The sequence below is a fragment of the Lissotriton vulgaris genome, chromosome 7 (genome assembly GCF_964263255.1).
Source record: "Lissotriton vulgaris chromosome 7, aLisVul1.2, whole genome shotgun sequence".
Classification (NCBI taxonomy): domain Eukaryota; kingdom Metazoa; phylum Chordata; class Amphibia; order Caudata; family Salamandridae; genus Lissotriton; species Lissotriton vulgaris.
The window spans coordinates 1,690,462,644-1,690,474,477 of record NC_141695.1 but is presented as its reverse complement, the minus strand read 5'-3'; the positions used below and the strand labels follow the sequence as shown (position 1 = coordinate 1,690,474,477).

Sequence of the window (11,834 nt, the reverse complement as noted above, 5' to 3'; positions counted from 1 at the left end):
AGTATCAGCAGGCCATAAGGGGTGGGTGTTGGAGCCTGTGGCTACCATGGCTCTTCAGGCCAAATGGGCTGGGTCTTACCCAGTGCTGGAGAAGAAAGGGGAGGTCGCCTACTTGGTAGACCTAGGCACTTCAATGCACCCCACAGGGTGATCCATGTTAACTGGCTGAAACCCCACCATGATAGGGATGACATACTATGCTCATGGTGACAGATGGTGGAGAGGAAAAAGAAAGTGATCCTCTACCAGACCCTCTGTCCATCTGTGGCGAGTCTGTGATATTGATACAGGTGACAGTTTACCTATCAAGAGCAAGATGCACAGGTTGTCTGACCAGGTAAAGACTAGAATCAAAGCTGATTTTGCAAAGATGCGAGAGTTGGGGGTGAATGATCCCACAGTTGTCCTTGGGCCAGCCTGGAGGTGCTAGTGTCCAAACAAAAGAGTGGGAAACCAGAAATAAGATTCTGTATAGACTATAGAGGACTTGATGCAGTCACCAAGACTGATGCTCACCACATCACAAGAGCTGCGGAGCTCATCGGCAAATAGGAGGCTGCCACGTACCTAAGCACTTAACATTTGACTTCAGGTTACTAGCAGAAGGCCCTCACCTAGGGAGCAAAGGAGAAGTTTGCTTTTTTAAACCCAAGAGGGCCACTTTTGGTGATGCCTTTTGGCCTGAAAAAATGCACCTGCTTCCTTCCATGGGTTGGTGAGCACGCCCCTGTTTGGGTTGGAAACTTTTGGGATATCATATCTAGAAGGTGTTGATTTATTCAGCTCCACCTGGGAAGAATACCTTACCCAACTGAAGGCAGCAGACAGGCCTGACTACTGAGGTAAGCAAATGCCAAATAGGGCATGGTCTGTTGTGAAGATGTACAGGGCCTCTAAGGGTGGCGGCAGTGCATTGAGTAGGTTCATGGCGGCGAGCCATTACGAGCAAATGGCCGTAGCATGAAGAAGGCCTCCCCCGCTAAGCCTATGACGACAGCACCATAGGATCGTGCTATTTTTGTCCCCTGGAAATACTAGGGTTGCAGACACGGAAAAATTCCGGTATTTTTTAACAATATATCTTTTCACATACTATATATCCACTGATTTGGACACGCCTTAGCGAGCGCGGACCACCAGGGATATTCACTTTTTTGGTCCTGAAGAAAGCTGCATTAATAATTTCAGACAGTTGAAACATGTCGACCTAATTCTCAAAGGATATAAGTGGTCAAGAATATTACCACTATTAATATCCAACACACTGCTTTTAACAATATTAGCTGACCATTAAATAAAGTCGTTTTTGGTACAGCTGATATTTTTTAACCTCACAATCACTTGCACATAACACATACCTAAAAACAAAAAAAAACAAAAAAATGTTCACAACAACCTGCTCCGCTGTAAATCAAGCGTTGAAGCACACTAGAGGGACATTCGGTTCCTCCAGTGGGAACGCCATGATGAAGCATGTCACCACTAGGGTGAGTGAGGGTTCTTCTTAACAAAATATAAGTTATGGTCTTTGTCTATGTGTTTCACTCTTTTCCCTATCTTTAGTTCTGATATCGCCTCGTCACTGAAGGTGTGAGGTTGTTTTCCTGGTGTCTTTGGCTTTATTCTCCAGACCACAGCACCGACAAGTCACTCTTTAGTTGTTTTTTTGCATGGTCCGTTGTGTACCTGGACCAGCTTGTACGTAGAGGGCATGTACAGCCTCTCCAGCCCAAGATTCAGACAATTCTGACTTGGAAGCCTCCCAAGACTCAAACCCAAGTCAGGGCCTTTCTGGGCTTGACTGGGTATTACAGGGGGTTTGTGAAGGGATATGGCTCACTATTATACCCACCCCCACCAACAGAACTCACCTACAAGAAACAGTCTAAAAAGCCATTTTGTCTGCAAAGTGTCAGAAGACCTTTGACACCCTGAAGGAAGCAATGTGTGAATAACACCTGTCCTACATGCGTGTGACTACTGCAGAGAATTAATTGTCCAGACAGGTGCTTCAGAACACGGAATTAGGGCAGTGTTGTCACAGGTAAATGATGAGGGCCAGGAACAACCAGTTACCATCTTTAGTAGGCGACTCCTACCCAGAGAGCAGCGTTGGCGTGCCATTGAGAGGGAAGCCTGTGCTTTGGTTTGATCCAAAAGAAGTTGAGACCCTACTTATATTGGACCCACTTCAAAGTTTCAACTGACCTCTCAGGTGGCTCCTGCAGATGAGAGGAGAAACCCCCCAAACTGTTGAAGTGGTCCATTTTCCTACAGGGAATGGACTTTACAACGGAACATAGACCTGTGGGTGACCATGCCAATATGCAGGTACCCTTTCCAGTTTTTCCACTTAGATGATGGTAACTATCAGGATACGGGTTAGTTGCTTATCAACTTTCATCCTGAGGGGGGCGTGTAGGAAGGGGCCTCTTTTGTATAATCACCCAAGGTTTTGGACTGATGCTGCTGGTTTTTCAACTCTGTAGTGCACTGGGCCCTGCTGTCCAGGCCCCATTGCATGTGCTCTGACACCCCCGCAAGTATATGTACAATTGCTTAATACCTGATTGTCTCCTCTAACTTTCTTATTAGTCAGACCCCCCAGGATATAGCGGCATGGATTAGCAAATTTAGCGGCACAAAAATGGAAATTTAGCGGCACAAATATGGAAATTTAGCCGCGATTTTGCGGCATTTTATTTGCCCATTTTTCCTACAACAAACACCGATATCTTCGTTTTTTAGTTATTTAACAACATGAAGCTATGTATATTTGCTTTACTTACAATGTAGACACTTTGTTTCCCCCGAAAAGCAAAAGACTGCCGGTCAGCAGCCCAGGGCAGCAAAACAGCAGTACAGGCGTCCCTTCTCTCTCTGTTGCTTGTCCTGCTCCTTCTTCTTCTGGGATTCCTCTCGAAGGGATTCTTTTTCCAACCTCCTTGCACAGAGGACGTCTTCTACATTTGTATTTTTAAAGAGAGATTTTTCCAAAGGGATGGCCACAGTGGCAGCTGCTCCTTTCTCTTCATCCGAGTCATCCTCTTCATCAGTTATGTTGGCGTACTGTGCCAAGACAGCAGCCTTCCTCTGTTTCTCTTCCTCTGAAATGTCCTTCGGTTTCACTACAATCTGGGCCTGCTTCTCCATCATGCTTGCAATCGCTTTGATCTCATCTTCTTTCTTCTCCTGATATTGTGATGATTTTTCTGCTTCACACCATTTTGTGAACATTTCTTGACAAACATCGTCTAAGGAAACTTCCTCCAAGAAGGCACCCAGAACGCTCTGCAATGCATCCAGCCTGTCCTCGTCGCTCTCCTCTTCCCGCAGCAGGCCCTGAATATAGGCCGTGTACACAGCGCTATCTATCTCAAGCGCGTCTAGCCTCCGCCCCAGCCACTCCTGGAAGCCAGACTACTCCATTCCACACTGGGACAGTGCTCTGACTGCCGGCCAGCCTCGCCGCCTTTGCAGTGGATGACCTGTTGACAGCCACTGGATACAGAAAGCATGCTCGGGTTAGAACTTATATGTATTATGAGCCTCCGGTTCTGACACTTTCATTTCTTGTTTGGCATCATAGGGCTTGAATTATTTGCAAAATGAGAAATATGAAATTGGAGGTAACAGGTCCCAGGGCCCAATAAATCCATCAGAGGGTCCTGGCTGGAGGACGGTTTGCTCGCAAAACTTGGCAGCCACAATGGGATTAAAATATACAGCTCCTGGCGAGGCGCGCTCCATCCTCATCTGAATAAAGTGAAGTGGTATTTAACAGGCTTTTAGCGCGGGTAATCATAACAATGAGAATTAAGCAGGCCGCTTTAAACCGGCGCCCATTAGCAGCGGGGGAGCTGGGCCTTAACTTCCAGGCAATGGACCATCACAGGGGGGGGCCACATGCCCCAATGCATCGCTCGCCTGGCTGAAGCCGCCATATCTCACCCAAAACTTCCCACGACTGCCAGAGGCCATTTAACACTTAGCGGTAAATTAAGCAGACCCCCAGGATATAGCGGCATACATTATCTTTTGTAAAAATGCTGCGATTTCTACAGAAGTGCCGATTTCGCGGGCACTTTTGTAAAAATCGCGGCATTTTCCAAAAGTGCCGATTTCGCGGCAAATCGCGAAATCGCGATATCCTGGAGGGTCCGATTAGTCACTAGTACATAGTACAAGAGGTACCCACGGCTACTAAATTAAATTTCACTAGTGGACTGCAGCACTTAATTGTGCCACCATTGTAGTGGCAAGGTGACTCTTAGTCTGCTACTGCTGGCTAGTAACAAAGCTTTAAATTGGCTAGCTGGAACCCATTTGCTTCGTGTAGGTAAGTGGGTTTCTGTTGCAGTAACCCCCCCCATTTTTCCAGGCCACTGATGCACTTTGATTTGATGTGCCCTGGGACCCTGCCAATCAGGTTCCCAGGGCCTGTGTTCTTTCCCGACAACTAGTCCTATTGGCATCTCTGGCCACAGGCCAGCCCCTGCTAAATGGTACCACTGGTACCCAGGGCACTGTGACCAGGGAAGACCTCTAAGGGCTGCAGCACCTATTGTGCCACCCTTAGAGGCCCTGTACCTCTTCACACACACACTGCCTTTGCAGGCTGTGTGTTTTGGTGCAGAACAAAGTGAAGAGTCGACATGGTACACCTACCTGTGTGTCATGCCTACAACCCACTGCCCTGGCATAGGTTAGCCACCCCTCTCGCTGGGTGCACTATAGGGTCTAAGTCTATTCTTAGACCAAATAAGTGCAGTGCTGCTATTAAGAGTATATTGTGCTGGGAGCTTGTCATTACGAACTCCACAGCACCATAATGGCTACACTGAAAACTGGGAAGTTTGGTATCAAACTTCTCAGCACATTAAACCCACACTGATGCCAGTGTGGAATTTAATGTAAAATGCATGACAGAGGGCATCTTAGAGATGCCACCTGAAACTCGACCAACTTCTAGTTTCCCGAATGAGTGACTGCTTAGGCTGCCATCAATAGACATGTTTCTGGACCCCTGGGTCGAGAGCCTGCTGCTCTTGGGGGCCTGAAACAATGCACATCCTGGGACAAGGTGCCAAGCCTCCTCCCCCAGGATGGGCACGGTTCACGAAGGGGAAGCTTCAAAGGCATGCCGCCTTTGAGAGGTTCCCCAGACCACCTGCTGCTTTTACCAACTGGTCCCCACTGGTTCTACCCCCCACTTTGGGTGGGAAAATCTGCGGGAAAAACAAGTGAGGGAGAGAGGTGTGCCACCTCTGCCAACTCCACCCCTCAGGTGGGGGGGGGGCAAGGTGAAGCACAACTCAGAGTCCCCGCCATCTTGAGGATGGGGGACACAACCAACCAGTGACAAGCTCATGCCCCCCTCCCACTGGAGGGTGGCACAATAGGGGGTATTCCCACCCCAGGGAGGAGACCCATTGGTCCCTGCCCTCTGCCTACCTGTAATGCCCCTAAATCTATTATTTAGGCGGCACCCTGAACCTTGCTTCCACGGATCCAGAAATGACAAGAAGGAAGATAGGAAGAAGGACCGAAGAGCCGTGCAGGTGATGACGCCCTCTGACTTGGCCCCAGCCCTACAGGCCTGTCTCCGCTCGAACCTGCTCCTGCAAAACCCCAGTGTGTCCTGCAGCCAGCAACCTCAAAAACCCCAGAGGAACTGCCTGCCTTCACTTCCAAAGACTGCTTCTCCTGTGAACACCAGATTTGTTAAACTGCAACCTCTGGCAGCAGCCGGAAACCCAAACCCTGCCCACTCTGCACCCACTGAACCCGGCCCGAGCTCAAGTGGAAAAACACCATGAGAAGGTCACCCCGGCGATCCTGAACCGAGATCCGGCAACCACTGATCTGCCTCAAGCCTCCAGCCGACGCCTACAGTCAAAATCCAGAAGGCCCCCCTAATCGTGACAAGGAGCTGGTAAGAAGATCCAACTCCAAAAGGCACCCCTGCACCCGACGTTCCACGCCCTGGTGTGCCCAAACCAACAGTGCCTAACCAGCCCCTAACTTCCCAACTTACCTCTCGAAGTGGTGGTCGAACCCAGAAGTCCTTCGTCTCCCTGCCTGCAGTACTTTTGCAAAGCGAAGGTTCTCCATTGGAAACCACAGGGCACCCAACTTTGAAACAGCACTCTGCACCCTACCAAATGCGGTCCGAGCTTAAGTGGAAAAATACCACAAGTTGGTCACCCTGGTGATCCTGAACAGAGATCCGGTGACCACTGACTTGTCTCAAGCCTCCAGCCAACGGCTGCAGTCTAAATTCAAAAGGGCCCCCTAACTGTGACCAGGAGCTGGTAAGAAGATCTGACCCCAAGAGGCACCCCTGAACCCGACGCCCCATGGCCATGTATGCCCAAACCAATGGTGCCTAACCAACCCTTAACTTCCCAACTTACCTCTCGAAGTGGTGGTCGCACCCAGAAGTCCTTCGTCTCCCTGACTGCAGTGCTTTTGCAAAACGGAGGTTCTCCATTGGAAACCACAAGGCGCCCGACGTCGAAACAGCACTCTGCACCCAGCTGCTCAGTGCCGCTGAGGGTGCACCTTTTGTGCTACTTTGTTTTCCCATTTGCCCTGACCTAAACCCTAGGAGCTTTGCTCCCACAACACAGTGGCCTGCTCGTTAGCAGTCACCGACCGGAGGCCCCTATCCCCCATGGATATCCTTGGGCCTCAGATAAACAAAGGAAGAGTGTCCGTCAGAGAAGCGTAATAGCACGTGAGATTTGAGGCCAGTTGTAAGTGGTCAGATAAACAGACGAATTTCAAGAAAAAATACAAGATTTTTTCAGGAAACCCTCACTCACCCTAGTGGTGACATGCTTCATCATCGGGTCCACCGGGAGAGATCGAATGCCTCCCCGGTGTGCTGCGACGCCAGGAGACTGCGGAGCAGGTTCTTGTGAGGGTAAAGTGTGAAAAAAAGGTTAAGTGAATTTAAAAATGTCCACGGTTGTACCAAAAAATCATTTATTGACTGGTCAACCAGACATATTAAAAACTAGCTATGTGTAGGGAGAACTTACCAAATAGAATATACTGGTGTTTCCCTGTTAAAGAAAGGTCAACATGTTTCTGCCCGTGGTATGTGTGACTTTACAGGGCTTTCTTCAGGACCAGTTTGCGAGTGTCACCTTAACAGGTGTGGGCGCGCTAAGGCCCACCCTGCCAAAGGCGGTGAAAGTTAAAAATAGCACTATGTGTAAAAAAGGTGCATTAAAAGAAACAAACTAATAAGTCTGGGGAATTACCTCTGTTACGAGGAACCTAGAAGTCTGTGGACAAATGGTGAGACAAACAGACAAATAAACAAACAAAGAACATGAAATCAATCAATATTGATCATTTTGCATGGCATTTGATGCAACTTGGTGGCGTGATACGTGCTGGCATACCTATCAAAGGCCGTGGCCGAGATGCATGGGATGCAAAGAAATAGTTGTGCCACAAGCCGGAGTGGTGGGCCTCAACTAGCGCTGAGAAGTGTAGTCCAGCGCGATCTGTTGCATGTATAATAGGGCAACAGGATAATAAGTGGAGACTTACAGTGTTAAGTCCATCCGTGCGGGAAACCGGAAGTGGCTGCCCGTTATTACTTGGCTACCTATAGTAGGGCGGCGGGGAGGTAATCCCCGAAGTGTTAAGCGGTAAAGCAGAGCAGCAGTGTGAATAGCGATTACTCTGCTGGCCGTGACTAGTAGTTTTTATCAGGCACACAAATATATGAGCGTAAAAGATAAACACTCCTCACTTGTACAAAAAGTGAACCACGCCCAATAGAACTCAGGAGGGGGGTGGGAGCGACAATGGCACACCCTATTTGGGAAGGAAACAACAAACAAACACAGAGAATTTAGAGATCTGGCAGAATCTCGAGCACAGGACTTATCTGGTTAGAAGTGTCCAACGAAAGGTTCTTACGCCCGCAACGCTCTGCACCCTCTCGGTACCTAGCTGTTCCCTTGCTGGATCTCGTGGATCCTGAGCGAAGGGCGAGCCCGGTATTATGAGGGAGGTGACAGAGCACGGGCCAATGGGAGCTGGTTATCCAAAGCGAGGCTTGGAATACAAGTCCCGTGATCCCGCGAGAGGTAGTTTCAAAGCGGGATTTCTTTACAAAATGAAAACGAGGCTTGGAAAGCAAGCCCCTGGCGACTTGACAATGAGGATTACGAGGCAAGTTTCAGTTATAATGACAATCACAGCCAAAGTAACCTGACCAGAGGAGTTACACATGGTAGTGACTTTTAAAAACGGTTTACTGGTACAGGAAATTAATTGTTGTGTTGAAATACATACTGGAATATTGGCACACAGTATAATGGGGTTTTGAGCTATATGCTACAGCACTAGTTGCGGCAGGGTCAGTCAGGTATTAGCACACAGTATAATGGGGTTTTCAACTACATGCTACAGCACTAGTTGCGGCAGAGTTAATCAGGATTAAGATTAATTCAGATTACTGCAGAGTGCGTGCTCAGTGTACTCAGAGCCCTCTGATTACATGATTCAAGAAGCATGGATCTCATGGTATAAGAGTTCAGCCCAGACTCGGGGTGTTAACAAGAGTCAGACAAGCAGTACCCAAATAGAAAGTGACAAGTAGCAGACATGGCTCATGAAAAACCTAATGTTTTAAGACACTAGTCCAAGGTATTTGGTCATTCAGCCCATGAATGTGGGTACTGAGTCTATATACCCAGCGCTGTTCTTTCTCAAACAGGATGCTGTCTCTGTTCCTGGGGTTGTTGACCTGCTCAATAATTGTCCAGGTCATATCATTTGGGGTGTGATGTGCCTGCAAAAAATGTTCACTGAGTTTCGTTGTGACCTTTTTGCAACGAATGTTGCTGCGGTGTTCCCCAATGCGAGTTTTTACTTTTCGTGTTGTCATTCCAACATAGCGTTTCGCACATGGGCAAGTAATCAGATAGACAACATTAGCAGAATTACAATTGGTATGAGATTTTTGGATCCATATTTTGCCGGGTTCCAAGTTGAGTTGTTTGGTGTGGGTGGTAAGATGACAAACACTACAGTCAGTACAGGGAAAATGACCAGTAATAGGAGGCAGGTGCCAAGGTTCTGTAACAGACCTGATGAGTGTGGATGACGTGCCTGGTAAGGGTCTGGTATGTACCAAGGCATCTTTGAGGCTCCTGCCCTTTTTGAAGGAGAACAGGGGTTTCTCCCAAACACTCATGTTGCTTGTGATTATTCTCCAATTTTTATTGATGGATTTCTTTACGTTGTCTGACAGGGTGCTGTAGGTGGTTACACATGTAAGTGGCGCCTCTGTGTTTGTCTTCACATTCTCCTCAAGGAGGGCATCGCGGGGTTGATTGCGTGCCCGGGTCTGGCCTTTGTTTAGGATTCTTTGCGGATATCCTCTTTGTTTTAATTTTTCTGTCAATTCTTTGGCCTGGATTTTGTAGTCAGTAGTGTTACTACAATTCCTTCTCAAGCGAAGGAATTGTCCATAGGGAGGATTCTCTCGCAGGGGTCTTGGGTGGAAGCTATTGAACTCCAAGAGATTTTTTTTTGCTGTAGGCTTGTGATGGGTCACAGTGGTGAGAGTTGTACCCTCTATCCTTATCACTACGTCAAGAAAGACAATCGATTCTTTACTATGATTGTGAGTGAATCTCAAGTAAGGGTCAAGGGTATTGACCCAGCTCAGGAACTGAGTAGGACTGTCTTCATTCCCTGTCCACAGGAGGAGAATATCATCAATGTACCTCCTCCATAGGCCTATAGAGGAGGCAAAAGTTGCTGGACTCTCTATGTCCATGGTGACCAGTATGACAGAGTCTTGTACAAAAGGGCAGGAGCCTCAAAGATGCCTTGGTACATACCAGACCCTTACCAGGCACGTCATCCACACTCATCAGGTCTGTTAAGGAACCTTGGCACCTGCCTCCCATTACTAGTCATTTTCCCTGTACTGACTGTAGTGTTTGTCATCTTACCACCCACACCAAACAACTTAACTTGGAACCCGGCAAAATATGGATCCAAAAATCTCATACCAATTGTAATTCTGCTAATGTTGTCTATCTGATTACTTGCCCATGTGCGAAACGCTATGTTGGAATGACAACACGAAAAGTAAAAACTCGCATTGGGGAACACCGCAGCAACATTCGTTGCAAAAAGGTCACAACGAAACTCAGTGAACATTTTTTGCAGGCACATCACACCCCAAATGATATGACCTGGACAATTATTGAGCAGGTCAACAACCCCAGGAACAGAGACAGCATCCTGTTTGAGAAAGAACAGCGCTGGGTATATAGACTCAGTACCCACATTCATGGGCTGAATGACCAAATACCTTGGACTAGTGTCTTAAAACATTAGGTTTTTCATGAGCCATGTCTGCTACTTGTCACTTTCTATTTGGGTACTGCTTGTCTGACTCTTGTTAACACCCCGAGTCTGGGCTGAACTCTTATACCATGAGATCCATGCTTCTTGAATCATGTAATCAGAGGGCTCTGAGTACACTGAGCACGCACTCTGCAGTAATCTGAATTAATCTTAATCCTGATTAACTCTGCCGCAACTAGTGCTGTAGCATGTAGTTGAAAACCCCATTATACTGTGTGCTAATACCTGACTGACCCTGCCGCAACTAGTGCTGTAGCATATAGTTCAAAACCCCATTATACTGTGTGCCAATATTCCAGTATGTATTTCAACACAACAATTAATTTTCTGTACCAGTAAACCGTTTTTAAAAGTCACTACCATGTGTAACTCCTCTGGTCAGGTTACTTTGGCTGTGATTGTCATTATAACTGAAACTTGCCTCGTAATCCTCATTGTCAAGTCGCCAGGAGCTTGCTTTCCAAGCCTCGTTTTCATTTTGTAAAGAAATCCCACTTTGAAACTACCTCTCGCGGGATCACGGGACTTGTATTCCAAGCCTCGCTTTGGATAACCAGCTCCCATTGGCCCGTGCTCTGTCACCTCCCTCATAATACCGGGCTCGCCCTTCGCTCAGGATCCACGAGATCCAGCGAGGGAACAGCTAGGTACCGAGAGGGTGCAGAGCGTTGCGGTCGTAAGAACCTTTCGTTGGACACTTCTAACCAGATAAGTCCTGTGCTCGAGATTCTGCCAGATCTCTAAATTCTCTGTGTTTGTTTGTTGTTTCCTTCATAAATAGGGTGTGCCATTGTCGCTCCCACCCCCCTCCTGGGTTCTATGGGGCGTGGTTCACTTTTTGTACAAGGGAGGAGTGTTTATCTTTTACGCTCATATATTTGTGTGCCTGATCAAAACTACTAGTCACGGCCAGCAGAGTAATCGCTATTCACACTGCTGCTCTGCTTTACCGCTTAACACTTCGGGGTTTACCTCCCTGCCGCCCTACTATAGGTAGCCAAGTAATAACGGGCAGCCACTTCCGGTTTCCCGCACGGATGGACTTAACACTGTAAGTCTCCACTTATTATCCTGTTGCCCTATTATACGTGCAACAGATCGCGCTGGACTACACTTCTCAGCGCTAGTTGAGGCCCACCACTCCGGCTTGTGGCACAACTATTTCTTTGCATCCCATGCATCTCGGCCACGGCCTTTGATAGGTATTCCAGCACGTATCACGCCACCAAGTTGCATCAAATGCCATGCAAAATGATCAATATTGATTGATTTCATGTTCTTTGTTTGTTTATTTGTCTGTTTGTCTCACCATTTGTCCACAGACTTCTAGGTTCCTCGTAACAGAGGTAATTCCCCAGACTTATTAGTTTGTTTCTTTTAATGCACCTTTTTTACACATAGTGCTATTTTTAACTTTCACCGCC

General features: G+C 47.6%; 1 pseudogene; it reads right to left on the bottom strand.

Annotated features, from left to right (window-relative positions):
• Window positions 1-2,832: 2,832 nt before the first annotated feature.
• LOC147706328 (coiled-coil domain-containing protein 43 pseudogene) lies at window positions 2,833-3,465 on the bottom strand (annotated as a pseudogene).
• Window positions 3,466-11,834: the final 8,369 nt, after the last annotated feature.